The sequence below is a fragment of the Acomys minous genome, assembly GCF_964271855.1.
Source record: "Acomys minous genome assembly, chromosome: 13".
NCBI lineage: Eukaryota > Metazoa > Chordata > Mammalia > Rodentia > Muridae > Acomys > Acomys minous.
This window is the reverse complement of record NC_140495.1, coordinates 27,799,425-27,825,048: the sequence shown is the minus strand read 5'-3', so window position 1 is coordinate 27,825,048 and position 25,624 is coordinate 27,799,425. Positions and strand designations below refer to the sequence as shown.

The 25,624-nt window shown below is 41.2% G+C and overlaps 1 protein-coding gene and 1 long non-coding RNA gene across 2 annotated transcripts in view; one reads left to right on the top strand and one right to left on the bottom strand.

Moving 5' to 3' along the window:
• SLC9A9 (solute carrier family 9 member A9) overlaps positions 1 to 25,624 on the top strand; it is a 550,188-nt gene that overhangs the window by 286,154 nt on the left and 238,410 nt on the right. The gene's annotated exons all lie outside the window — the stretch shown is intronic.
• The window catches only part of LOC311580320, a 34,565-nt gene continuing 21,409 nt past the window's right edge, over positions 12,469 to 25,624 (bottom strand). Inside the window, exon 3 of the long non-coding RNA XR_014773427.1 lies at positions 12,469 to 14,421. This is a non-coding gene — a long non-coding RNA (uncharacterized lncRNA). The remainder of the gene's footprint in view (positions 14,422 to 25,624) is intronic.

Here is a 25,624-nt window from a genome sequence, read left to right as displayed (position 1 = left end):
AGAGCATCGGGCGATTGATTCCTCTAGAGCATTTCCTCAGTCACAGGTTAGGATGAGAGTGCTGACCTTCCAGGAGTTAAGTATCAGGTCTATCTTTCAAAAGAAAGATGGTTGCTTTTCTATTGTTCACATAAATGTTCTGATGAGTAATGGAATCAAAGAAACATCTCTTATCCTTTTTTTTAATATCTCAAACCCAGGAATGTGAGAAGAAAATCCTTGATTTTAAATTGCATTGAAAATTTCAGCTTGTGCTACAAAGCACACAAAAACTGACTTTATGAAGTTTTTTCTTTATTATTATTATTATTATTATTATTATTATTATTATTATTAATTCACATTACATCATGATTGTAATCCCCTTGCTCTTATCTTCCTGTTTCCTCCCGCCCTCTCTCCCTTTTCTGCTCTATTTCCCTCCCTTAAACCTCTGACAGGTGGGATCCTCCTCCTCCTCTACGGTCTGCACAGCCTATCAGGTCTCATCTGAGTAGCCTGCCTTTCCTTCCTCTGTGTTCCCACAGGGTGTCTCCACTAAAAGGCACTGATCAAATCTCCGGCACCAGAGTTCTTGTCAGAGGCAGTCTCCCCCCTCCTCACCGACCCCGCTTCCCCATGTGGAGAATGAGCTGTCCACTGGCTACATCTGAACAGGGGGTCTAGGTCCTCTGCTTTGCTATTTCCTTGGTTGGTGCATCAGTTTGTACAGCACCCCTGGGCCCAGATCTACCAGCCTTGATGGTCTCCTTGTGGGGCTTCTGACAACCCCCCCCACCTGCCGCCCCAGTCCTTCCATCCCCCAACTCTTCCATACAACTCACAGCTCTTCACCCAGAGTCCAGCTGCAAGTCCCAGTATCTGTTCAGATCCCCCACTGGGTGGAGTCTCTCAGAGGACCTCTATGTTGGGCTAATATCCCTTTATACATGAGTATATACCATGCATGTCTTTCTGGATCTGGGTTACCTCACTCAAAATGATCGGTTCAAGTTGCATCCATTTGCCTGCAAACTTCAAGATTTCCTTGAGCTAACTGTTACACATGCCCTCCCAGTGAATTCAGTAGGTGGCTCAAGGGAAATGTCGAAGCAAGTGAATGTCATTACTCTCAAGACATTTTTCTCCTCTCATTGTCTCAAATCAAAACTCATTGACCAGTTCCAGCCACATCTGGAACCAAGTGATCCCTTAAGCCAACAAAGATACCCTTAAATCAGCACATGGGGCTTGGGTGGGCTCCAGGCTCCCAACTCTGCACTCTTGCTATTTCCTAAGGGTTAACAGAAACAGGACCAAATATGAACTCAATATGAGCCAAAGCTAGTCCTGTTAAAAGACTCTTGGCATCCAAGAGCATCAGCACCTGACCTGGAGAAGGGTACCACAGTGCTCCTGGAGGTATGTATGCAGGATGCTGTGAGAAAGAATAGTTTCCTCAGCACGTTCAGACTCCAGGATGACCATTTGGATAAAACCCACTATAAATTATTCACATGCACCCTTAGACTTCAAAGAGTCATGCATGTTTATAGTTCTGCTGAATGGAAGATATATGTCATTTAAAGTCCTTTTAGAATTTGTTTCAAAGAACCTATGTGTCTTGTGTGTGTGTGTGTGTGTGTGTGTGTGTGTGTGTGTGTGTGTGTGTGTGTGCATATTTCTGACTCCTAGATGTCCCTGGCCCCTCAAATATTTGGTTTAATTTCTATGAGCTAGTCTTGATTCTTTATGTATTGTATGATAACTGAACTAATTGTCAACATATACAGTGTGGTTTTTTTTTCTCATAAATAGAACTGGTTTTAAGTAAATTTGGGCAAGGTGATTTTTATGCTCTGATTGTGAGTGTATGAAATCTCTAATAAGAAAAGCATTTACCATAGCTTTGTGAATTATTCCGACTCGTAAGGTATGAGTCGATTTATTCATGGGTGCTTATGGTAGGATTTGCATTATATTTTAGACAATAGGCTAGGTGGATTACACCCAGACATTTACTGCATTACAGAGAGATCTACATTATTATTTTTGAAAAATATACATAATAACTCTTCACAAACGTTCACCTCATTAACAAAGAAATGCCATTTCACTCTAGCTACAAAGACCTTTCCCTGACAGAGGCGCATTCACAGCAATGGCCTATTTGAATTCCTTTCTCCCACTCTCAGACACATTTTTAAAATATCCCTTCACCTCCAAATGATTCAAAGATATGATATTTAAAGCTGTGGCCATTTTTTCCTCACAGTTATAGGTCTTTACCACAACAAAGGTCAATTTGCTATGCTTTGCTCATCTGAAGACTTCAATCTTTTTAGCCTCAGCAATACAATTTTCTATAACTCGGCATATTCATTTTTTTCAAAGAACCTCCAACTGAGTTGGAGACATAGGTATATTCATTCCAGGACTCAGATATACAAATACTGAGTTATCTGGTGTCCTGAGGCCAGTCTTCTGCCACCTCAGCCCCTGACAAGGCAGACAGGTTCGGAGGAAGCCCACCTAGAAGGCCTGGTTTCTCAGCCTGGATCTGCTGGTACACCAGTGTGTGTTGCATAGCAAGAGCCAGGTCACTGAGGTCCCTGGAATTCTGGCACCAGGAGGGCAGGGACATCTTCTTCTTCTTCACCACTGTGTTATAGTGCCCAGCTGAGTGCTCCATGTGAGTTTGCGCTCATGTTGCCTTTGTGGTGTGAATGGATGAATCCTGTGTTTTCTTCTATGAAGCCCGGGTCCACAGGAGTACTAGGAGTAAAGATTGCATGACTCTTCTGTCACTGGAGACTATAGAGAGCACTGAGTAACTGAGCTAGAGTCTCTCCTTCATCTGCTGCCCACATCTGGTCCTTCAGGGGACATAAAAAAGAAGTCTGATTCACTGCAAGTCAGGGGAATTCTTGAGAAGAGACCTAATGTGAAAAAGCAGAAGGTACAGGAAGGATGGAGCATGGCAGATGGGGGCCTTATGCAGGACAGCTGTCTCGTGAGAGGAGAAAGCCTTGGCATCCTTCTGGTGATCACATGGGAGAGAAATGAGTGAGCTAGAAGGGGTAAGAACATCACAGGGCTCTGGGGTTATGGGATGGAAAGACACCCTAACACTGAAACAATCTCATAGTATCTACTGGGAAAGCGAAGCCTAGGGATCTCCAAATCATAGATTAAAGTACATTTCTTTTGCATTTCATGCTGTTCACAAAAATTCAAGCCCATGACAGTTTATAGAGGAAAACCTAAGGGTTTTTGTTTGTTTCTTTGTTTGTTGTTTGTTTGTTTTGTTTTTTTAACCTCTGGAAACAACTGCTACTAGTAAATGAAGGGTTTGTTGTTGTTGTTGTTGTTGTTGTTGTTTTGTTGTTGTTGTTGTTTTGTTGTTGTTGTTGTTTTTCTCACTATGGGGTAATCGATATATCTTCTCAGAATTTTTCTATATAGTTGCATTTTAAAATAAAAATGTGATTATTCTCCACACTAGAAGTTTTCAAGCATGGCTGGTTGGTTGGATTGGTTAGTTAGCTGGTGTGCTGGTTCTTTTTGTCAACATGGCCCAAGCTAGAGCTAGCTGAGAAAAGGAAACCTCACTTGGGATTATGTTTCATCAGAATGGCCTGTAAGCAAATCTGTAGGGCATTTAAAGAATTATTCTTAATGATTGATGTGGGAGGGCCTGTCACACTGTTGGTGGCACCTGGGCAGGTGGGCCTGGATGGTATAAGACAGCAGCTTGAGCAGGCCATGAAGAACAAGCCAGTAAGCAGGGTTCCTCCATGGTCTCTGCCTGAGTTCCTGCCCTGAGTTCTTCAGTGATGAACCAAAAGAGGGATGTCAGCCAAACAAACGCTTCCTTCCCCCAAGGTATTTTTCATCAGAATGCTTCATCGCAGCAATAGAAGGCAAACTAAGACATCTAGGTTTGCAGGATTTGGCTTTGTTTTTTATTTGTTTTTGTTGTTTTGTTTGAGTTTGTTTGTTTGAGGCAGGGTCTGACTATGCAGGCAAAGTTGGCCTGGAACTCATAGAGATCTTCCTGCCTCTGCCTCCCTCCTGAGGGCTGGCATTAAAGGAGGCCTGGCACTACCACGGGTGGTCACAAGGCTGTGACAACAAGGCTTCTTGGCAGGTTTAGAACTTACTGAGGTTCCTGAAAGAACTTTTCTTTTGCAAATTGTGTTCATGGGAGCTAGCTGGAACTGTTAAACTTAGGTTCAACAATAACCTGAAGGCATATTGGGGGCATACTCACAGTGTGGAGTCAGCTGACACTGCACACTGGGACTCTCCCACTCCCCCAAAAGGGCCAACTGTTACTAGCATAGGGATAATTACAAGCATCAATGATACCATCTTAGAAATGTTAAATGCGGACTTAAAAATATTAGGTAATTTATTTGAAAATGACCATAATAAACATATTACATGTTTACATAAGCAACACTTTCTATTTACAATTTTGCAAATCTCCTAATGTCTGATTTGTAGAAGGCAGCCAAATTCTATCTACTTCAACCTTCATCAAATTGTGATGTTACAGCTTACACAATCTTTGAGAACCTCCACTAGACTCTATTTATGTGAGTGAGTGCAGAGGCAAAGAGTGACTTCACTTTACAGAGTCTTAGAAACCCTGCTGCCCCCACTGTCTCTCTGCAAAGGCCTTGGAGAGTCCCAGGGCCACCTTGATGCTTTAACAGCTGTGACACAAAATACTGTTCCTTTAATTTTATCTTTTGAAACAGTAGTGTGTGTATGTGTGTGTGTGTGTGTGTGTGTGTGTGTGTGTGTGTGTGTGTCCGTGCATACCACAGCACACATATGAAAGTCAGAAGACAAACTTCAAGCGTGAGTTCCCTTATTCTGTGATGTGCACTCTGGCACAGAACTTCCGTCATCAGGCTTGGCAGTGGAGGCCTTCACCAGGGGTTGGTTTTAGCGGCTGAACCATCTTGACACTCCCAGCTTTTTATCTTTTAAAAGACTTTTTCTGTCCCAATGGATTTTTTTTTTATAAATCTTCATTAAAATGGCTCATGTCATGTATGCTAACAATTATCTAGATCACTTGCTGTTGCTTTTTCTATTTCTTTTTCAATTTTCCACATATTTTATCATCTAGAGAACAAGAGAATAAAGAGGAGGCAAGATGGCACCCAGTGAAAGTTGGGGTAAACTGCCCCCTTCCTGAATGCTTTGGGATGCCCCATGCTTTTATGTCTCACATGGGTCAACTGATGGACATATGGTGACCACCATGAATTTAATCTCTTCATCCTTCATCTGAATTCAGAAGCACACAACGATGTCCTCACCACTCCTCTGAAGTGAGCCCAAATAAAGAAAAATCCCACTGTGTGTACCACAGTCCCCAGAGAGCAAGGAGCAGAATCAGGAGGGGGGAAGTGTGAGGGTGTGCTTGACATTTCTGGAGAATGAAGGTTCTTAAACCTCAGGAGCTGAGCAAGAACAGAATGCTCAAGATGATGTGGAGGTGAAACCCAAGCTCATTAACAAAAATAATGATAGACTTTACATGTTGGCACCAGGAACCCTGGTAGACTCTCCTTTAGTTCTTAAGACAGACACCATAGAGTCAAATGCTCACAGATGCTCCCGTTCCTTTCGTAGAGTGATGTGCTATGGACACATGGCCTAGGCACACTCTCTATTAGACTTTAAATCATCTCTGCCTTACTTGTGATTCCCAATACCTTGTGAATGCTGTGTGAGTAGTTGCCACACTGTGGTATTTAGGGAGAGGTCTGTATATGTCACAATATATGCAATGATTTCCCCCCAATACTTTTGAGCTGTGGTTGATTAGATTGATGGATCTACACATGGGTCCAGAGGAGCAGGCTGTTCTTGCCAAATGACTGCATGACTATGGCTATAAGGTTAAACTTTTCATAGATTGCTTTACATGGGTGTCTGAACAAACACAATGTACACGTGGTGTTTTGTTTTGGTTGGGTTTTGGTTTGGGTTTTTTTTTTTGTTTGTTTGTTTGTTTTTGTTTTTTTGGTTTTTTGGGTTTTTTTTGTGACAGTGTCTCAATATTTACCCCATGAAACTCACTTTGAACTCTCAACAATCCTCTTGTCTCAGCTCCCCATGTGCTGAAATTGGCCCTGTCCAGCTTGGTTCCATTTTTTTAAATTTTTCCCTGAGCTCTAGAATCAGGATCATAATTGAACACTGCAGTTCAAGCTTCTGGTCTGTAATGGGATTATTTTACTCCATGAAATAAAGTTGAGACTGTTAAGAGGAGATAGGTTGACATAGGCAAATCTGTAGTCTGGCAATTTCTCTATGAATTCAAATCTAGTAGCTAGCGACCTGCAGCTGCGTTAGCGATAACAATAATGTCTTGTGGGATGAGTACGCTGGCAGCTCAGTGAGAGGCCAGATCCAGCCCGTCAAGCTGTCTGATTCCTGTCTCCCTTCCAAGAGTTTGCAACAATTACTTGAATGATGCTCTCAAAATTTTGGGATGAACTTGAGAAAAGGTATTCATACTTGATCACCTAAGTTTCTCCTTCCCAGCTTAGCAATTACACCATGACTATTCCACAGATCATAATTTGGGCACTTACAGCCTCATCTAGTTTACTTGCACAGCCCTCTGAACGCCTCAAAGACATCCTTCTTCTCTTCGCCTGCCACCCTGGGTCTGCTTCTTCCCTCAGGGTATCCGGGCTCATCGCACACTGGGCTGGACTGGAGGGAGTGAAACCTAGCCAGGGTACGTCGGTACAAAGCAGAATCTCAGTCAGTTGTGAGTGCTTGAGACACAGCCATCTTGGGAGACAGCTTCGATGAGACGGCTCATTTAGTTGGGGGTAACATGCTATTTAAACCTTTGGGGAGTGGGTAGAAGCTTTTGGGGTGAGTGTACATCATGGGCCAGGGCTAAGGTGCTGGGAGTACCTTATTTGCATGAAGAGGAATTCCAGGCTCTTGTTGGACATGACTTTATAAGAAGAGACAATGTTTAACCTGTAACCTGGCCACCATGGCCCATGACCACCTCAAGGGTGTCAGAGGTAGGGGATGTAAGGCTATGCATGCCAGGACATGCAAGCCCAGGGCAGTGGGGGAATGGTCCTCTTCCTGTCAGTCTCAAGCTAAGATTTTGGGGGGTTTGGATATGCCTCGGCCACATTCTTGCTCCAGGCAGACTCCCCTCAGTTGCATGGCTTCCCAGCCCCACATTCCCCCAGCATGGCACACCTTGCAAATTCAATGAATGAAAGCTGTCATAATGCAAACCCAGGGATCCTAACACCGCAGCTGAGGCTCTAGACAGTCACCACCCCGGGGGACTTTATTGTCACTCCTCCTTGCTGGAGTCATGAGAGCCGTGTTCCTCCCTCCCATCAGAGATTCGGAGACAAAATATAGAAACTCCTTTCATTTTTCTATTGGAAATCTTACTAGAAATACAGCATCAGACAGAGTACCCATCCATTCTAAACTTCTAGTTAGAATGGTTCCCCTTTTAATGTAGAATCAATGACTGTATAAATATTGTATAAATGTACATAAATACAAAAGGTTCATAAAATACACTGGCTTCTCAGGCTCTTCTAAGAAGTTAATAATCACAATCTTTGAATTTAAAAATTATGACTTCTACTCTATTATCTTTGTTAAATTTTCATTTATTTTTCTTAGAATTAAAATTCCCTGCCCAGTAGTGAGAGTTTTGGACTTTTGGTGGTTTTGTTTTGTTTTGTTGTGTGTGTGTGTGTGTGTGTGTGTGTGTGTGTGTGTGTGTGTGTGTGTTTTGTTTTTGTTTTGTTTTGAGACGGGGTCTCTCTGTGTTAGCCTTGGCTCTCCTGGACTCGCTTTGTAGATCAGGCTGGCCTTGAACTCACAGGGATCCGCCTGCCTCTGCCTCCCAAGTGCTGGAATTAAAGGCATGCACCACCACACCCGGCACATCTTTTGGTTTCTTTAAAAAAAAAAAGACAACAGAAATAGTATAAGAATATATTTTCATTTTTATCCTGGGCATTGGGAGATGGGGCTGCTTCGCAGCAAATGACTTTGATTTGACTCAGGGGTGTGATTTTGCCAGCTGCAGATAGTTTCTGCAATTGTGTGATATTTAGAATTCTAGGGAATTTTCAGAGAGTTTATAAATGCTGGGGCCCCCAAGAGGCAGTGTAGGGTCATTGGTTGTCATTGGTTGCTGTTGGTCATGATTCATTAAGTAGTCATGCACAAAGAAGAAACAGGAAGTAGAAGAAATTAGATGTCCTGGTGGTGAAAGATGAAACTTGCCCCAAGGAACTCGATTCCCCTAGTCATCAGGAGGCAGTCTAATGGTAATGTCGCTCCCTTTCTAGCCACCACCACCCCCCCCTATCTAGTATTAGGGGGTTGAAAGGGTGGAGGAAAAAGGTGGAGAGGGTAGAAAGAAGAAGAGCCCACAAACACACGAAGATTGGCTACACTGTTTTTATTTTCACCCAGTAAGTAAAGCTGTCAGTGTTTTCAGGGACAAAGACTATAGGCACAGCTCTCCACTGTCACCCTCAGCAGTCAGTAAGGAGTTCCCTTAGACTTTCAGGAACTTTACTCAGGCCAAGCCAGTTGATAAAGCAGAGTTGGAGTTTGACAAATGTACTTTAATGCAGTTGTAAGCACAAAGGCTGAGAGAAGGCAAGAGGCCCAGAAGGAAAGACAAGGCACCTGTGAAAGCATGGCTGTCAGTGTCTGAATGGGAGAGCCACCCCTCAGCCTTCTTTGGAATCACTTCAAACTAAACTTTCATATACGAGAGAAATATGATTTCTATGTGAGGTTTCTTCACAGCAAATGTGGTGGATTGTTCTGGGATGCTTTTATTTCAATTGATGAGAGATGAGGGGCTCCTCTCCCTTCCTCTGTCCCCCAAAATCCTTCCCCCACTCCCACATTTCCACCCTGCCCCAAAGCCATTCAAAGAAAACACAAGCCTGGCTCTTCCCATTTGAAGACGTTCTCATAGGATGGCATTGCCAAGTAAAAGAGCCTAATGCCCTTGGTTGAGCCCTGAGAGGGATTACATTTTTTTTAGTAGAAATAGGGCCAGTATGTTGCCAATAAATTAAGAAATCCTCTCTGCATCTTTCCGAAAGCAAAAATGAACACAGTCCTTTCCTGTCCCCTGGGCTTTTATACTTAAGTTGGATTTTTTTTTACATCCTATCTCAGTGGTGGTATAGGTCAGGCCAGGAGATGCTAATTCCTTCCAGAAGCTCATTCCCCATCCTGAAAGGATGCTGTGCCTCTGACCCTCAAGATGCTGTGGAGGAAAGGAGTTGGTGACGCGCACAGCTTCACCTTATCTGAAGCTCGGCGCCTCACTATGGAGCTCTTCCTTGTCCATCTGTAGATGTGCGCAGTCGCCCTCAGGCTTTGTTCTTTTCCTCTGGAGTTCTGCTCTTACTCGATTCACATTTCCATCTCTTCGTAGTGTTTGTTCTCCTGACCTCTGAGTCACGAAGAAAATCTACAGCAGCAGTAACAAACTCCCCATCCATCAGGCAGTCAGATGCCTGCATCCTTGGGCTTCAGAGAAACCCCTTTCTTCCCTGTAAACTCGCTAGAAAAAAAAAAACACGCAGATAGAAATGAGCCCATAAAAGGTCATTTCTCCTCCTCACTAGAGTAGATCAGATCTTGGGAAATGCTCCTATATGATATTTTAAGCCTTACAAAAAAAGAAGTGGAGGGGGTGAGGTAATTCAACGCCACTGAGTAGTTGTTTGGGTTAATCCTGATTATCGACTTGATTGGACTGAAAAGTGGTGAGATGAGGAAATCATATCTTTCCCAGAGACAATTACGTCATATATAGGCTCTGACCTACTGCGCAGATGGGTATGGTGGCTCTGTACCGTAAGGGCGTTATTGGGAGGTGGTAAAAGGGAGAAAGTTGAACCTACCTGGAGGAAGGAGACCACTGAGGGTGTGTTCTTGACACTGTATCATAGCATGGCCCCCTCTGGTTCTCTCTGTCTCTCTGTCTCTCTCTGTCTCTCTGTCTCTCTGTCTCTGTCTCTGTCTCTGTCTCTGTCTGTCTGTCTGTCTGTCTGTCTGTCTGTCTGTCTCTCTCTCTCTCTCTCTCTCTCTCTCTCTCTCTCTCTCTCTCTCTCCTCACTCCACCTCTCTTTATTCACCATAAAATGAAGAATCTCCTGCTGTATGGTCCTGCCCCCATAATGTCATCATATATTCTTGCCTCCGTTATGTTCTGTCCAAGCACACAGGCCCAAATAACCACAACCCAAGCCCTCTAAAACCAAGAACCAAAAGAAGTCTTTCCCGCTTTAAATCGTTTCAGTCATTCAGTCATAATAATGCAAAAATTATTAGTACAGCAGCTGGGTGCTCCTCTGTTTGTAAGACCCCCCCCTTTCATAACTGGGGTGACTAGTTATAGTGCTTTGTCCATAACTGAAGAGCAGCTTTCAGGATGTGGAAATCTGAATGCTAACATGGGAAAAGCTCACAACTTGGACTGATGACTCGCCCTGATCATTACACTTGTCTAGTTCTGTTTTCTTATTTCCAAAGCAAACAAACAAACAAAAAAAAGTTAAAATACATCATAGCAATAAAATAACTATGTAGGTTACGGAAGTTACTCTGTACAGATGGTTGGCTTTATTTAACCCTTCCAAAACATCTTAATATATCTCTAAGTAGTCCTCAGTTCCTCTGATGAGTCCATCACAGTTTACTCCTAAGTAAAAGGAGATGCAGAACTACAAGATGTCCTGACAAAGGTCACAGGGCCTCTGATGGCAGAACAGGGAGATGAACATGGAATAGTGGGTCCTCACAAAGGAAGGAGGCACACTTGTCCCTTCCATAAAGGCTTGCTGTTCCTACAAAGCCTGCCTCAGAAGTAGTGCCTGGAGGCAAAGGAAGGGGACACTCTCACTCCTGTTCACTCAACATCTACTTTTAATAATAGTCAATTGGCCTTGGCCCATGCTCCAGAAAGCCCCAGCCTGCCCGTAGTCCCTCCTACCCGGTCCTAGGTATTAGCATAAGATGCCGTGCTCTGTTCTACTAAGCCTGTCTACTCTGCTTGGATGATGCAAAGCATCTTCAGCTGAGGTCCCTGTAGCCAGTTGGTTCTGCCTCTAGTCCTTAGGACCTGTGGAAAGGAAAGACAAACAGGAGAGGGGTGTGGGCCTGGTTGCTGTACCTGGAAGAGCATTCACATCATATTAAGATGATGAGTTTTTATCTGATAGATAATAAGGAGCCATCCAAGATCTATAAGCAATGACATGAGCCCATCTATGTTTTGGGAAGATAAGGTAGAAAATGGACAGGAGCAAGATGTCTATTGGGCTGTTGCCTGTCTTCACCATGTGATACCCAACAACTTAGATGCACTTGTACTAAACACACGGCCACCGAGACAGCTAGCCAATCACATGAAAAAAATAAAGTCTACCTACAATAGTCTAAGATCTTCAGCTTTGAACTAAGGCTGCCTGATTGTTACTTTGATGAACCAATAGAAAATTTTAACAGTAACATACACACACACACACACACACACACACACACAAAGGTGCTCAGCATTGTCACCTGTCCCTTGAGCACCATAACAATGTCAGAGCCTACTGTACTTCTAGTACGTTCATCTAGCTGCTTAAAACACTAACACATGTTAATATAAAACCGAAACTTCAGAGGAAGGAAGGACTGGGTTCACATTGCACGCTGTCTGTGAAACAGAGCACAACTCAAAACGATGAAGTCTCCAGAAAGCAAGTGACAGAATGGAAGTGCACTTTCAAAACATCTCATCATTGCTCTCTCGTGGCTTTGGAATCCTAAGAATAAACGTCTAAACCTATAAGAAGAACATTTTAGAACCGGAGATAGCAAAACCTACTTTAAAGTAAGAAAGGAGCACCCCAATTAATACCGACCCTTTCTACAAAATACCCCAGCTTTAAATGTTTAAATGAGTGCAACACACTCTATGTGTAAGTCCCCAGTCCCCCAGGGGTGCTGGAGCCCCTTGCTCCACAGGAAGCTTGATATATATATATATTCGACATATAAGATAACACACTTTGCCTTCAGCCCTCCTTTTAAGTCTTGCTAAATTCAGGATCCTTAAAGTGTCTTCCAACTCTTAATATTTCAAAGGCTGTCTACTTTAATATCTTCCAAAGACCCAAAGTTTGGCAAGGAATAAAAGTTGTTTTCGAATGTGCTTCAGGAATTAATATTATAGAATACGAGTTCTTTCCTCTCAACAAATTAAAGCTGAATAAATTGTTCTCAGTGCCCTTAGAAAGAGAGTCTGAAGGCTAGAGATGAGTGTGCCAACAGAGTGTGGCAGAGCTGTGGGGGCCCATGTGGGGACAGAGGGTGTGTTTTTACTTCCTTAAAGGATGCCCATGTTCACCTCCTTGTAAACCCAGTGCGGATGTTAAAATGCAGGAAGTAAGTCTATTAGCTTGGAGTTATATCCCGGATAATTGAATAATTTATTGTGCCGTTGTGGCCCCAGAGTGGTGGCTGCTAGGGTGACTGTCGCACCTTCACTGCGTGGGCACAGTGCATTGAAACATGCATGTACGGTCCTCCGTCCACAAGGCCTTCAGCTGCTTCTCTTGTCAGCTCACAGCCTTGGACATGCAGGTATTTCCATGGCTTGAGGGTTTCAGTTCCCTGCTTATTTAGAAAGCCCAGCCTCTCATTCGTGAGCCAAGTGGTTTCAGTGACAGTTTTAATTTAGTTACTTCTCCTCTTTATAAAGGTAGCATGAGTCTCACTTTATATTGGTAAATACAAAACAGAATAATAAAACGAGAGGAAAAATCCTGTTACTTGAAGGTGAGCGCTGCAATTGGGAATATTTTGGCCATTTTCTTCCTGCTCTTTTGTAGCAACTTTAATCCAGTCACGAATATGCTATGTGTGCGTAGTGTTGGATGCTGCACTGTCTTCTTGAGTTATAACTCATGCAGGTCACTATCAGTTCTAATTCTTCTCTCTAATTTTGTCATTGTTGGCCAAATAAAGCTACTTCAGATACCATCTACTTCCTTCTGATTCAACCTGTGGATTTTGACAATTTCACAGGGATTTTTTTTTATCTGTTTAACTTGTATTTTAATAAGTTCATTTTTAAAAAAAACTTATGTAGCATATTTTACAAAAAAATTATCGATATTATCTAAGTGGTATGCTTACAAAGAACAGAATGTTCCTCAGTTCTCAAAGGCCCAGAAAGAGCTATAACATAAAGTTTAAACTGCTTTCCCAGAGCCACCCAGAGAAAGAGCATGTTGGAGACTTACATGCTGCCTCCCCGTTCTAGGGGACACATGGAGGCTGACAGCCAGATTTTGAATATGGTGTTTAACTTCCCTGCACCTCCGAGCACCATCTGTAACATTAATGAGAGAATCCTTCTCTCACACAGGGAGGCTGTGTAGCTGGCTAGAGCTTTGGCCACATCATTTAGTGGGACACCTTTTCAAGTCTGGGTTAATTTAAATAGAGTTCATAAAAACGGAGAAATAACATTTTCTAGAGGGCTTTAAAATGCGATAGCTAGCTTCTAAGTTAGCTTTATTCCCTTTGTGCTCAAGCTTCGCAAATGTCTCCTGGCCTCAGTTTCTTTGACGTCTGGATAATTGTTGATAGTCTATGTTCGTCCTGGTGACGTAGAGATGTTGACTCTTAACACATCTGACTCCACAGGACTGTCAGAATGGGGAGGGGGCGGGGGACACTTTCTAAAGTTCAGAGGATCCGTGTACATAGAATTTCCGGCATTTTATTTTCAAACTATGAATGAGTGAAGTCGCTTTAGTCCTGTCAATCGTTTGCACAACAGTGGTTGACATATGAAGAACGAATGTGGCCACAGCATATTCAAGCCTGGACAGCAAGGCATTTCTGCTTGCTCCTCACTCTGCTCCCAGCAGGCCCTGAGCCCCTCTCATCAGCTGGACTGAAGCAATCATCTGGTGCGAAGTCTGGAAATCTTGGCCTTCTATCTTAGTCCGCTCTCTGCCATCTCCCTTTCCCGTCTCAGAAGGCTCTTAAATCTCCTCAGTGTCTTCACTGGTGTCCTCAGCCCATGGACCCAATTGGTTCTCCCCAGCACTGCCCTTGCACACAGGACTCATTCTTCAAATCTCTCCGCTTGGGTTCTCTGAGATAGCCAGCCCTTTCCTGGCTTTCTTCCTACTTTCTGGATTTCACTTCTCACTCTTCCATTTTAATACGACATTAAAATCAACACCCAGAAGGAACCACCGAAGCGTGCCCTTCCCAACATGCTAAAAAGTGGACCATTACCATTAAATTTTATTGTTTGGTTTAGGCAAAGGAGACAGCTATATTCAGTTCTTTCTTCTTTTTATATTGTCTCCATAGCTATAAAGAAGTAAAGATTAAAAATTAATACTTAATAAGATTACAAATAGATAATCAGTCGTTTGTTACCGTGTCATTAGATCCTTGCCTTAGGTGTCATTACATGCATACTGTTGTCAAGTTTGCCTTCTAGCAGGTATGCACTGGGAACCCCTACATGTTAGATATTTTAGAAAACTAAAAGTTACCCTTCATGGAACCCCTTGTGTTTGCAAGAAAGTTTATATGACAAGAGCCTTACACCTTAGGTATTAAACTCCTCGGTCAAAACTTCAAGTTCACACATCTCGTCAGCAAGGACAGAGTGTTCAGACTGTGTCCCTCATCCAGCACTACCTTTACATGACCCAACAGCGAGGCAAACAGATCACAAGATGCATAAGTTGGGAGAGATAACTTTGAGGGAGCAGCTTTCAGTTCTGACAAAACTAATATAGAGTTGTGATTTATTTATTTACCTTTCCAAAAATTAAGAAAGAGATTAAAGTAGCAGTTTTCTATAAGATATATATATGTGTATATATATATATGTATGTGTATATATATATGTATGTATATATATATATATACACACACACAAGCCAATTATTTCTTGCCTTATAAATTCATGAGCTTCATTCATGCCTGGTGCTTTAAACCTGGTTAAGAACTACAGAGGTCATTAGCCCTAGGAAGAGACCAGCTACTAGGGTTTTTTTGTGTGTGTTTGTTTGCTTGTTTTGTTTTTTCCTGAATAGACATTTCAAATTGCCTTCTGTGTTCTTAAGTTTATCCCCAGAAATTAGTTATGTTTTCAGCTGTTGTCAGAGAAGCTTATTTTTATAGTTATTGCAGATAATCATAACTGGTCAAAGTTCTAAGGATGATAATTTTGTGTTTGGCTCTAAGTGGGACATCACTACCACCCCCTCCAAGGATCACTAACCACCATGGAACAATGCCCAAAAAGACTTTAGGAACCAGGAAGGTCGCTGTGAAATTCCATCTTCTGAGCATAGCATGTGGCTGTGGTACTCATGAACTCATAGCAGCTACAGTTATCTATGCCAGACCTATGGAAGATTGATCCCATCAATATTGCATTACGGGTGGAGGAGGGGTTCTGAGCTCTAACCCACCTTGCCACAGGAAGAGCTGTTTTTTTTTTCAGTAGCCATTTATTGATGTAGGCGCCACTAAAAAAAAAAAATGTATTCATCTTCACAACTCTAGTTAGACTCAGTGGATCACTAGACTAAAACAAAAGCCATGCAGGGAGGAAGGGGACTTCCTGGGAAAGGAGAAGGGGTCATCCAGAGGGGATATTGTATGATGAAGATGAAGATGACCAAAATACATCATGTACATGAATTAAACTGCCAAAGAATACAAGAATTATTGACATCGGGAGCAAAGATAAGTGTTCTTTTTTTTAAGAAAAATAGAAATAAAAGAGAAAAAAATTGTAAAGAAAAGAAAGAAAACAAATTCAGAAATGTCCAGCGTTGGCCTTTTGCCCATCACTCCCGAGTCCTCAGATTTCCCAAGGGCTCAGACTTCCTGTGATTTGGGAGGTGCTGAAACTGTGCTTCCCTGACAGCACTGGCATTTTATTTTCTTTCCTGTGGCTTTCTAGAAGTCAAAGAGACCTTATATAGTTCCCAGAATGAAAATAAACACCAGCCTGGGGCTAACACGAAACCAGGGCAAACCAAGGAAGACACAAGAGGCAAGTAAAGAGAAGGTGACAACTCTCTTTTTATATTAATCGTTCTCTACTCTTTCAGGTGGTTTTACGTTGTGATTCTCTGGGGTTTTAAGAACATTTCCTTGCATTCCTTCCTTCTTATAGATTTGCAATGCAGTGATTATTATGGCAGGGAGAGGCAAGGCCAAGTCTCATTGTAGTTAGATCAAAGGGGCAGTGTTAGGTGCCTCAAAGAAGACACTGCTGTGTGCGCCTGCTTCTGCACCATCCTAAATGTGCCCAGTGTCCTCTGATCTTGGCAGCTGATTGGCTTTTATGGGATAGTAGATGCTTCCAGTATTTCTCCTAGGCCAGGAGTGGTGAGCAGGTTACAAGGGTGATGACTTGGCTGTTGACACAGCATCCTGGAAGGTCCTGTGGATGTCTCAGAACTTAGTGAGAAAGAGTGAGGATTGAGCAAAGGCTGCTGAGGGCTGAGGGCGGAGGGAGAAAAGGTCATTTCAGTTAACAAACACCTCTGACTATAAACTCCCCCCAAAAACAAACAAACAAACAAACAAACAAACAGTGTGTTTTATTTGTTACTGAATTCTCAGTGACTAACACAGTATTGTCACAAGGTAAACAGTCAACTGATATGTTAATAGTACGCAAATGCTAGTCATGAACTATGTTTGTATCTGATTTACGAGCTAGGTTTATCTGGTAAATAGTCCTTAAATGAGACCGGCTTTGTGGAACAATATCTCAGATAGCACTGGGTGTGTTCCAGATAGAGGAAGATGTATCCCTTGAGAAATTTAAACCCCTGGTTTGGCTTTATGAGGGGCTATGGTTTAAATTTATATTGCCTGTGACATCCAAGAGACTCAAACTGAAAAATCAATTTAAAACCAGGTCTTAGATTGGAACAAAGAAAAAACAAAAATAAAGCATTTTTGTAGGACAATACTCTCAGCCAAGGCCACAAAGATGTCACCTTTGCTAAAGTGCCACCAACACTACCTCCTCACAATGGGAAATAAAAATGTGCAATGAAGCAGGTGGCCATGAGAGACAGCAGAAATAGCAAAGCAGAGAGCCCAAATCTTTCAATGGTAGAACAATTAAATAAAGTTTATAGAATGTTTGCATTCAAAAGGATTCAAATGGAAAAATTAGAGCCCAGTGTTAAGAAAAAACAGAAATTATTGAAATAAGGAGCAAATGTATTGAAGAGTTTAAGTCTATAAAAGAGTTTCACAGATATGGGCCTGAGGAGATGGCTCACTGGTTAAGAACACAGGCTCTGCAAGAGGACCCAGGTTCAATTCCCAGCACCCACCTAGTGGCTCACAACTACATGTAACTCCAGCTCTAAGAAAGCTGGTGCCCTCTTCCAGCCTTCACAGGCACCAACCATGCACATGTTGCACAGACATACATATAGGCAAAACCTTATACACATAGTTATTTTTAAATAAAAATACAAGAGCATCAAGGACGATTCATGTAAGTTAAATATACCTTTTATAATACAGTGAATAACTTATCAACAAGTAGAAGGTTAGAAAAATAAAATAATAAATAAATAGCAAAGTGGAAATAAGAATAGCAATAAATCTAAGCGCAAAGGTGATCGGGGTCATTTGGAGGCCCGTGGCTGAGATAGATTCAAGGGTATCAGTAGCCCATGAAGTTGTAAGCAGACCAACCTTGTGAGTGAACAGGGAAAGAACTCTAGACTTGACTTTTAAGACTGTCCATTGAAGTAAAAGATACACAAAGAAAAATGTAGGTAAGTGCATAACACGCTGAATATTCACAAATGGAGCTCGGGTGCATAGCCAGAATTCAGATCATAAAATTCAACCATACCAGCACCTTGGACACCTTCCTCCTGTGCCTCTCTACCACCCTTGTGCTCTCTCCTGAGAACACGGCTATACTGAGTCCAACAGCATGTCTTAGTTTTGTTTTTAATCCAGATTTGACTAAATAACAATATAAGTATAAAAAGCAAAATACACAATTTCAGAAAATAGACTTTTTTATCATATCAGAGTTTATAAAAATTCTAAAGTACAAGAATGCATACAAAGGAAAAGGCCGATGAATTTTACTACATTAAGTAAAGAATTTTTGTTTACCAAAAGGTATCATAAAAGCAATAGAAAGTCTAGTAAAAACTGAGAGAGAGAGAAATTGCAGTCAGACAAACAATTCCCCAAGCATCAGTTCCCATAATAGACAAGGACTCCTTCTAGCTCCGTGAGAAATACACTGCCAATTAGCTCGTGAAATGGACAAAAGAAATCAGTATGCATTCACTGGAGAGCGAATCATTTTGGCAGTGGATGTATCAAAATGTTTGGTGTGGTGCTTGCCTAGGGAGCTAAAAAATGAAACCACAACTACCAAATTGGTAAACAAACAAACAACAACAATCAAAATTAAAATAGTATAGCAGTTAGAAGCTGAAACTGGAGCAGGCTTCCAGGTGATAGCCTCCGCTCTGAGCACTAGCTGTGTATTCCTTATACTTTGGTTTCTCCATCTATAAAATAAGACCAATAATTATTCTCCCCACTTTAGTCCATTTTCTGTTGCCAATACCCAGAAAGGAAGATTATTTGTGTTCATGGTTCTGTCCCAGTATTGAGGGCCACACCTGACACTGGACTTTTTGGTAATAGAATGCAGTACTGGGGCAGAGCATCACATGCAAGAGATAGGGACACAGAGGAACCTAGGCAGGCCTACTGTCAAGATAACCCTTAATCCATTAATCATCATTTGACCGGACTAATCCATTCATAAAAATCAGAGCCTTGATCACCTCTTAATATCTCAGTGACTTAACATGTGTTTTGAAGGAGACAAGCCATCGTCTGACAATAGTGCCAGCTCCAGGGATTACTATGATAGACAAATTAATTATTATTATGTGTAAAATGTTTTTAAAAAAAAACAGGGGGGGAGGCTGACATGGTGAGAATTTTATTTGTTAATTGTGTGCCTTTAGGTCAGGTTCTTATCTCACCAGGCACTGAATTGATTCAGCAACACTTATTCCTCAAAGGCCTGTAGTCTAGGAAACTCAAGCCCAAGGTACTGTCAGGTTTATTATCTGCCAAGGGCTTCCTCTCTGGTTTGCAGAGAACTGCCTTCCGGCTGTATTCTCTGATGGCAGACAGAACAAAAGAAGGCTGTTGTGTCTGTTTTCATAAGGGCACCTACACCCATCCTGATCGTAGCCTCCACACCTACCCCAAGCAGAGCAGATCCCCATGACTTTGGGAATCAGCACCTCTGTGAATCTGAGAAAGATGCAATCACTCAGTCCATGGCTAGGATAATAACTGCGAATGTAGAAGGACCTTGACTCTCTCATGTTCTCTATTTATGTTATCTTCCTAGTGACCTTATTCAGAATAATGGGTTGATGCATAGTTCCAGCATTGACTCCTAAACTGTAGTCTCGCATATTTATATGTCTTCTATACACAGGCATGTACATTTCTAACATTCTTCTAAACTTTGAATTGCCCAAAACTGACCCTACCTACTTATCCAAATGGCCACCCAGGCGTAACTTCTTCATTGACAGCCATTTGACCACACCAAACCTTTTACTTTGCTATCGACTTTGATTTCTTTATTTCTCTTATACCCTAACTTTAGTCTTTAAGAAATACTCTCAAATATATATATATATATTTTTTCCACAAGACATATTCTCAAATATATATATATATTTTTTTTTTTTCACATCCCATCACCACCACTGTGAGCCAGGATAATGACATCTCCCAATGAAGCTGTGACATTAGCCTTCACACTGGCTGTTCTCTACCTCAGACCTAGATTCCTGCAGGCTAGTCTCACCAGAGCGTCTGAATACTGAGGCTACAGCATAAGGATCCCGCTGAGCCATTCTTCTAAAACCCTCCAGAAGCTCCCCCATCTTCCTCAATAAAAGTCTAGATTCCCATGAAATCCTGTAGGGTCCCTGAATAGTTGCGTGCTGTGTTCCCGGTCTGGCTGCCTCTATTTCCGCTCCATCAGCTTTGTCTTCGGGGCCTCCATATTGCTGCCCCTTCTATCTGGTGTGTTCTAAATGTACCCCTCACTTTTTAGATCCTAACCTAAATGACTTTTTTCCCCACTAGAATCTTCTTTGAACACTGTCTAAAACCTCAACACCCATCTCCCTACTCCACAGCTCCTGTGGTAGCGAGAAGGAGAGCGGCCCCCTAGGCTCACGGGTTTGAATATTGGTGATGAGAGAGAAGTAAATGCAGGTGTTGAACACTTGAGTCATGGAAGAGGATATAAAACTACTTGTTTCTCTATTCTGTCATGGATTTTTTTATTTTTTAGAGGTGGATAAGTGTACAAAGATATACTTAATAGTGAAAGGGTAACATCAAATGTGACACTCCACAGCTTTAAAACGGCTAATGTAACTCTATAAAAAAGTTCATTGAAATTCGTAGACTTTGGGTCTAGTTCATTTTGATGTGTGATTATTTTTTTATTTGCAAGTTCTTCATAATAAAATTTTAATAAAAAAAGAAAAGAATGCTGATAAAATTCAAGAACAAAATGTTGAGCAATATATACAATATAGTTTTATTTCTAATACTTTCAAAATGAAAGTATAATTAATATTTTAATGTATATAACAAAAATATAAAGGGAAACCAGGCAGCAAAATATTCTGTTTTAAGAGAGTGACTACGAGGGAAATAAGAAATAGCAGGATGTGGAGCAATTTTAAAGGCAAGAATTTGTTGTTTTTCTCTTTTTTTCTCTTTGTCTATTTATGGGCACAGTCAGTGTTTACTAATTGACATGGTTACAAAAATATCACTGGAGTTCATTCTTCTAATTACCCTGTTGATTTAGTCTTTACTATTGCCAATATCTCTACCCTCTTCAAAATGGGATTTCTTTTCTTTCATTCTGCCTCATAAGAAGACAATTTGAAGGACCACGGGAAATTATTTGTTTCCTTGAAGCGTTTCCCAAATAATATAAATCTCACTAATCAGATTCTTCATTCAGAGGGTGCCATATTTACACAAGACTGACCAATCAAAGTGATTTGCCAAGGCAATTCCCTTCTTATTGATTTTGCCATAACTGCCCTTGTAGATTAGTTCATTTCCTATCTTTAGGTTGAGGTCTTTCTATGTGCCACATGATTCCATCACCCTCGGTGTGTTAGCGGAAGCCTTGTAGAACTTAACAAAGTTTCCATTGAAGATCTGGTGAAGACAGAGACGCTACAACACCTTATGACATCTGATGTCTCCAATTCTGGAGACCAGATTCTAGGGTACAAAATACTGCTGGCTTTTCTTGTCATCCTAGTCACTCTGGTATCAGTTCTGGACATTGTCCTATGTTCTTGAGATAGTACTTAGCTTATTCAATGGTTAATCTTCCTCTTGCCTTTTGGAACATCTTTGGGACAATTTTTTTTTATCAGTCTCCTTTCTCTCAACTCTGCTAAATTCTTTTATTTTTCTCCTAAGGGTTTATGATAGAATAGAAACTTTATTTCCCTTCCCTCTGGAGCCCTCTTTAGTTCTAGCTAGAGAAGAGATCATTGCTTTTCTTCAACTACATGTAAATATTTATAGTATCATTTACTCTTATTTCGTGGTTCCATAATTGTTTATAATTGTTCCCTAATGGCTATTCAACAGATAAAAACTAATTTTGGACAAAAATCTAAAGGGAATAAAAGGAAATGATTAAAGACACCAACTGGCTGGTAAGAATTAGAAATGGTTCAAGCTCATTATTAATTAGGAATTACAAGTAAAACAATAATAATGTCCCTAAGATTGAAAAATATATATAAATTGATCATATGTATCTGTAAAATTTCTGGAGAAAAGCTGGTACCACAGAGAGGGGAGTGATGAACTATATTATAATACAGTTTTATAGCATCAGTTGAAATTAATCATAGGTAAAAATTCCTTTAGTATAATTTCAAGATTTTTTAACCTTACAAAGGTATTATTTTATTGAATGTATATTTTAGATGAAAATATCTTACACAGTTGGAAATGCATCAAAATGGGTACAAAGAAGGCACTAAAAACAACAACAAAAAGTTTTTATTGAAGGACACACTTATACATTGCTTGTTTAAGTAATTTTATAAAAAAATAAAAGCTGTATACCAAATTTTGCTAAATGCAGCTAATTAAATGTAACATTTAATTGAAATTAAGCATTTATATCCCTTAGTGTTTATATTAGAAACCACAAAAGATTTAACTTTAATGAGGTAAGGTACCAATGTGAGAGGTTAGGAAAAGGCACTGGGCACAAATCTAAAGAATGCAGAATTCAGCAAAAAAAAGGAAGATAAAAGCAGAAATAAAAGAAATTGAAGATGAAGCTACAATAGAGAAGAGCAACAGGGTCAAAGTTGTTCCTTTGACAAAGCCAAGAAAACAGACCATTCTAGTGAGTCAAAGAGAAATAGCAAAAAATTAAACATATCTATAAAAGAAAATGAGACCCTCGAAAGAGGTATTGTGGAGATTAAAAAGTGAGTATGTCATGGGAAATGTATGCAAATAAATCTGAAAGTTCAGTCAGATGAAATGGATAATTTTCTAGAAACATAAGTTTGAGCAAACTATCTAGAAGAAGAAGGAGGAGGAGGAGGAGCAGGAGGAGGAGAAGGAGGAGGAGGAGAAGGAGGAGGAGGAGGAGGAGGAGGAGGAGGAGGAGGAGGAGAAGAAGAAGAAGAAGAAGAAGAAGAAGAAGAAGAAGAAGAAGAAGAAGAAGAAGAAAGGAAATTGAATCAGTAACTCAAACATCCATTCACCAAAACCACAGCAAGATTGATGTTTTTTTAGGTGGATTCAAGTTTATGAAAATCTTCCACGAGACAAGATGGAGCTGGAATGCACCCAGAAGTGTCATCACAGAGCTAGCACAATACACCTGGGGTCAAAAGCAGTCGACATCAATGTCTTAGTTTCTTTTTCTGGGTGTCGTGATGACTTATTCTGTCTCACAGTTCAGGGCTTCGGTCTATGATGGCAGTGAAATCATGTCAGCAGGAAGGAGCTTGAAGTAACTGCTCACATGGCATCTGCGGTCAGGCAGCAGAGAGGCATAGATGCACACTGCTGCTCAGCTCTCCTCCTGCAGTGTGTAGCAGCACAGGACCCCAGCCAGGGGAAGGTGCCACCTACAGTGGCAGGTTATCCACCCCAATTAAAATAATCAAGAGAATCCACAAGCAGCATGGTCAGAGGCCTGCCTCCCAGGTGATTTTAGATCTCATCACACTGTCACCACCAGTAATGAAAATGAACCGTGGATGTCAGTCTCACAGACACTGATGTGGAGATTTTGAACAAAATAATGTCAAGCTGTATTAATCAATGTTTTTTTTCTCCTTTATTAATTTATTCTTGTTACATCTCAATGGTTATCCCATCCCTTGTATCCTCCCATTCTTCCCTCCCTCCCATTTTCCCTTATTCCCCTCCCCTATGACTGTTCCTGAGGGGGATTACCTCCCCCTGTATATGCTCATAGGCTATCAAGTCTCTTCTTGGTAACCTGCTGTCCTTCCTCTGAGTGCCACCAGGTCTCCCCCTCCAGGGGACATGGTCAAAGGTGAGGCACCAGAGTATGTGAGAAAGTAATATCCCACTCTCCACTCTACTGTGGAGAGTGTTCTGTCCATTGTCTAGATCTGGGTAGGGGTTTAAGGTTTACCGCCTGTATTGTCCTTGGCTGGTGCCTTAGTTTGAACGGGACCCCTGTGTCCAAATCTGCCTATCATAATGTTCTACTTGTAGGCTTCTAGGACCCTCTGGATCCTTCTACTTTGCCATTCTCCCATGATTTTCTCATCTAGAGTCCCACTAGAATGTCCTCCCCTCTGTCTCAGTTTCCTGGTAAGTGAAGGCTTTCGTGGGACATGCCCCTTGGGCTAATATGCAGATATAAGTGAGTATATACCATTTGAGTCTTTCTGCTTCTGGGTTAACTCACTCATTATGATCATTTCTAGCTCAATCCATTTATCCACAAATTTCGGGAATAAACACCTTCAGCAAATTGGCTGGATACAAAATTAACTCAAAAAAGTCTGTAGCCTTCCTATACACAAATGACAAGCTTGCAGAGGAAGAAATTAGGAAAACTACACCCTTCACATTAGCCACAAGCAATATAAAGTACTTAGGAGTTACTCTAACTAAGCAAGTGAAGGACTTGTTTGAAAAAAATTTCAAAACTCTAAAGAAAGAGATTGAAGATGACATGAGAAGATGGAAGGATCTTCCTTGCTCATGGATCGGGAGAATTAACATAATAAAAATGGCCATCCTACCAAAAGCAATCTACAGATTCAATGCAATCCCTATCAAAATACCTACACAATTTTTTTAAAGACATTGAAAGCTCAATTCTGAACTTCATATGGAAAAACAAAAAACCCAGAATAGCTAAAACAATCTTGTATAATCAATGTTTAAAAACCAACAGCTAGTCTATCTCTATCCTCGAGATGGACTGGGACTCTGACCCAACCCATTATAGCTATAATTTTCCACCTTTAGCAAATGAAAAGAAACTCTTTCTTTTTTCATTTATTGAAAATTAAAAAAAGACTCTTAGCCAGGAGCAGTGGCACATGCCTGGAATCCCAACACTCAAAGAGGCAGAGCTAGGTGGATTTCTGTGAGTTCAAGGCCAGCCTGGTCTATAAGGTGAGTCCAGGATAATCAAGGTTACACAGAGAAACCCTGCCCCCCCCCAACAAAAACAAAAACAAAAACAAACAAACAAAATAGAAAAGGCTCTTTTTCTTCTTACAACATATTCTGATTACGGTTTGGCTGCCCCTCCCTCAGCTCCTCTTCCTTTTCCTTCCATCCAGAGCCATACCCTTTTGATCTCTGCTTAGAAGGCAAACAGGCACCTAAGGAACAACGTAAAACTAAGTAAAACACGGTAACCAGTAAAGGACAAAATGAAAAGAAGAAAAAAGAGCCAAAGGAAAAAACACAAGACACACATTGTAGATGCAGAGACACACACATTCACACACACAAAAAGCCCATAAAAGCATAAAGCTGGAAGCCATAATATATGCATCAAGGATCTGTAAGGGTTAAAAAATAGCCTGTCAAAACAATATGAGGCTAAGAACCTCCAAAGATGCCGCCAAATGTGTGATCTACTGCTGGACATGAGGTCTTCCCTTAAGAATGGTTTGTTTCATTATTTCTCCATTTAGTTTCTGTCTCGATGATCTGTCCGCTGGGGAATTGGATGTTGAACTCTCCCACTATTAATGTGTGAGGTTCAATGTGTAATTTAAGCTTTAGTAATGTTTCTTTTACGAATGTTGGTGCTCTCGTGTTTGGGGCATAGATGTTCAGAATTAAGATGTCATCTTGGTGTATATTTCCTTTGATGTGCATGAAGTGTCCTTCCCCATCTCTTTGGATTGATTTTGGTGGAAAGTCTACTTTATTAGCT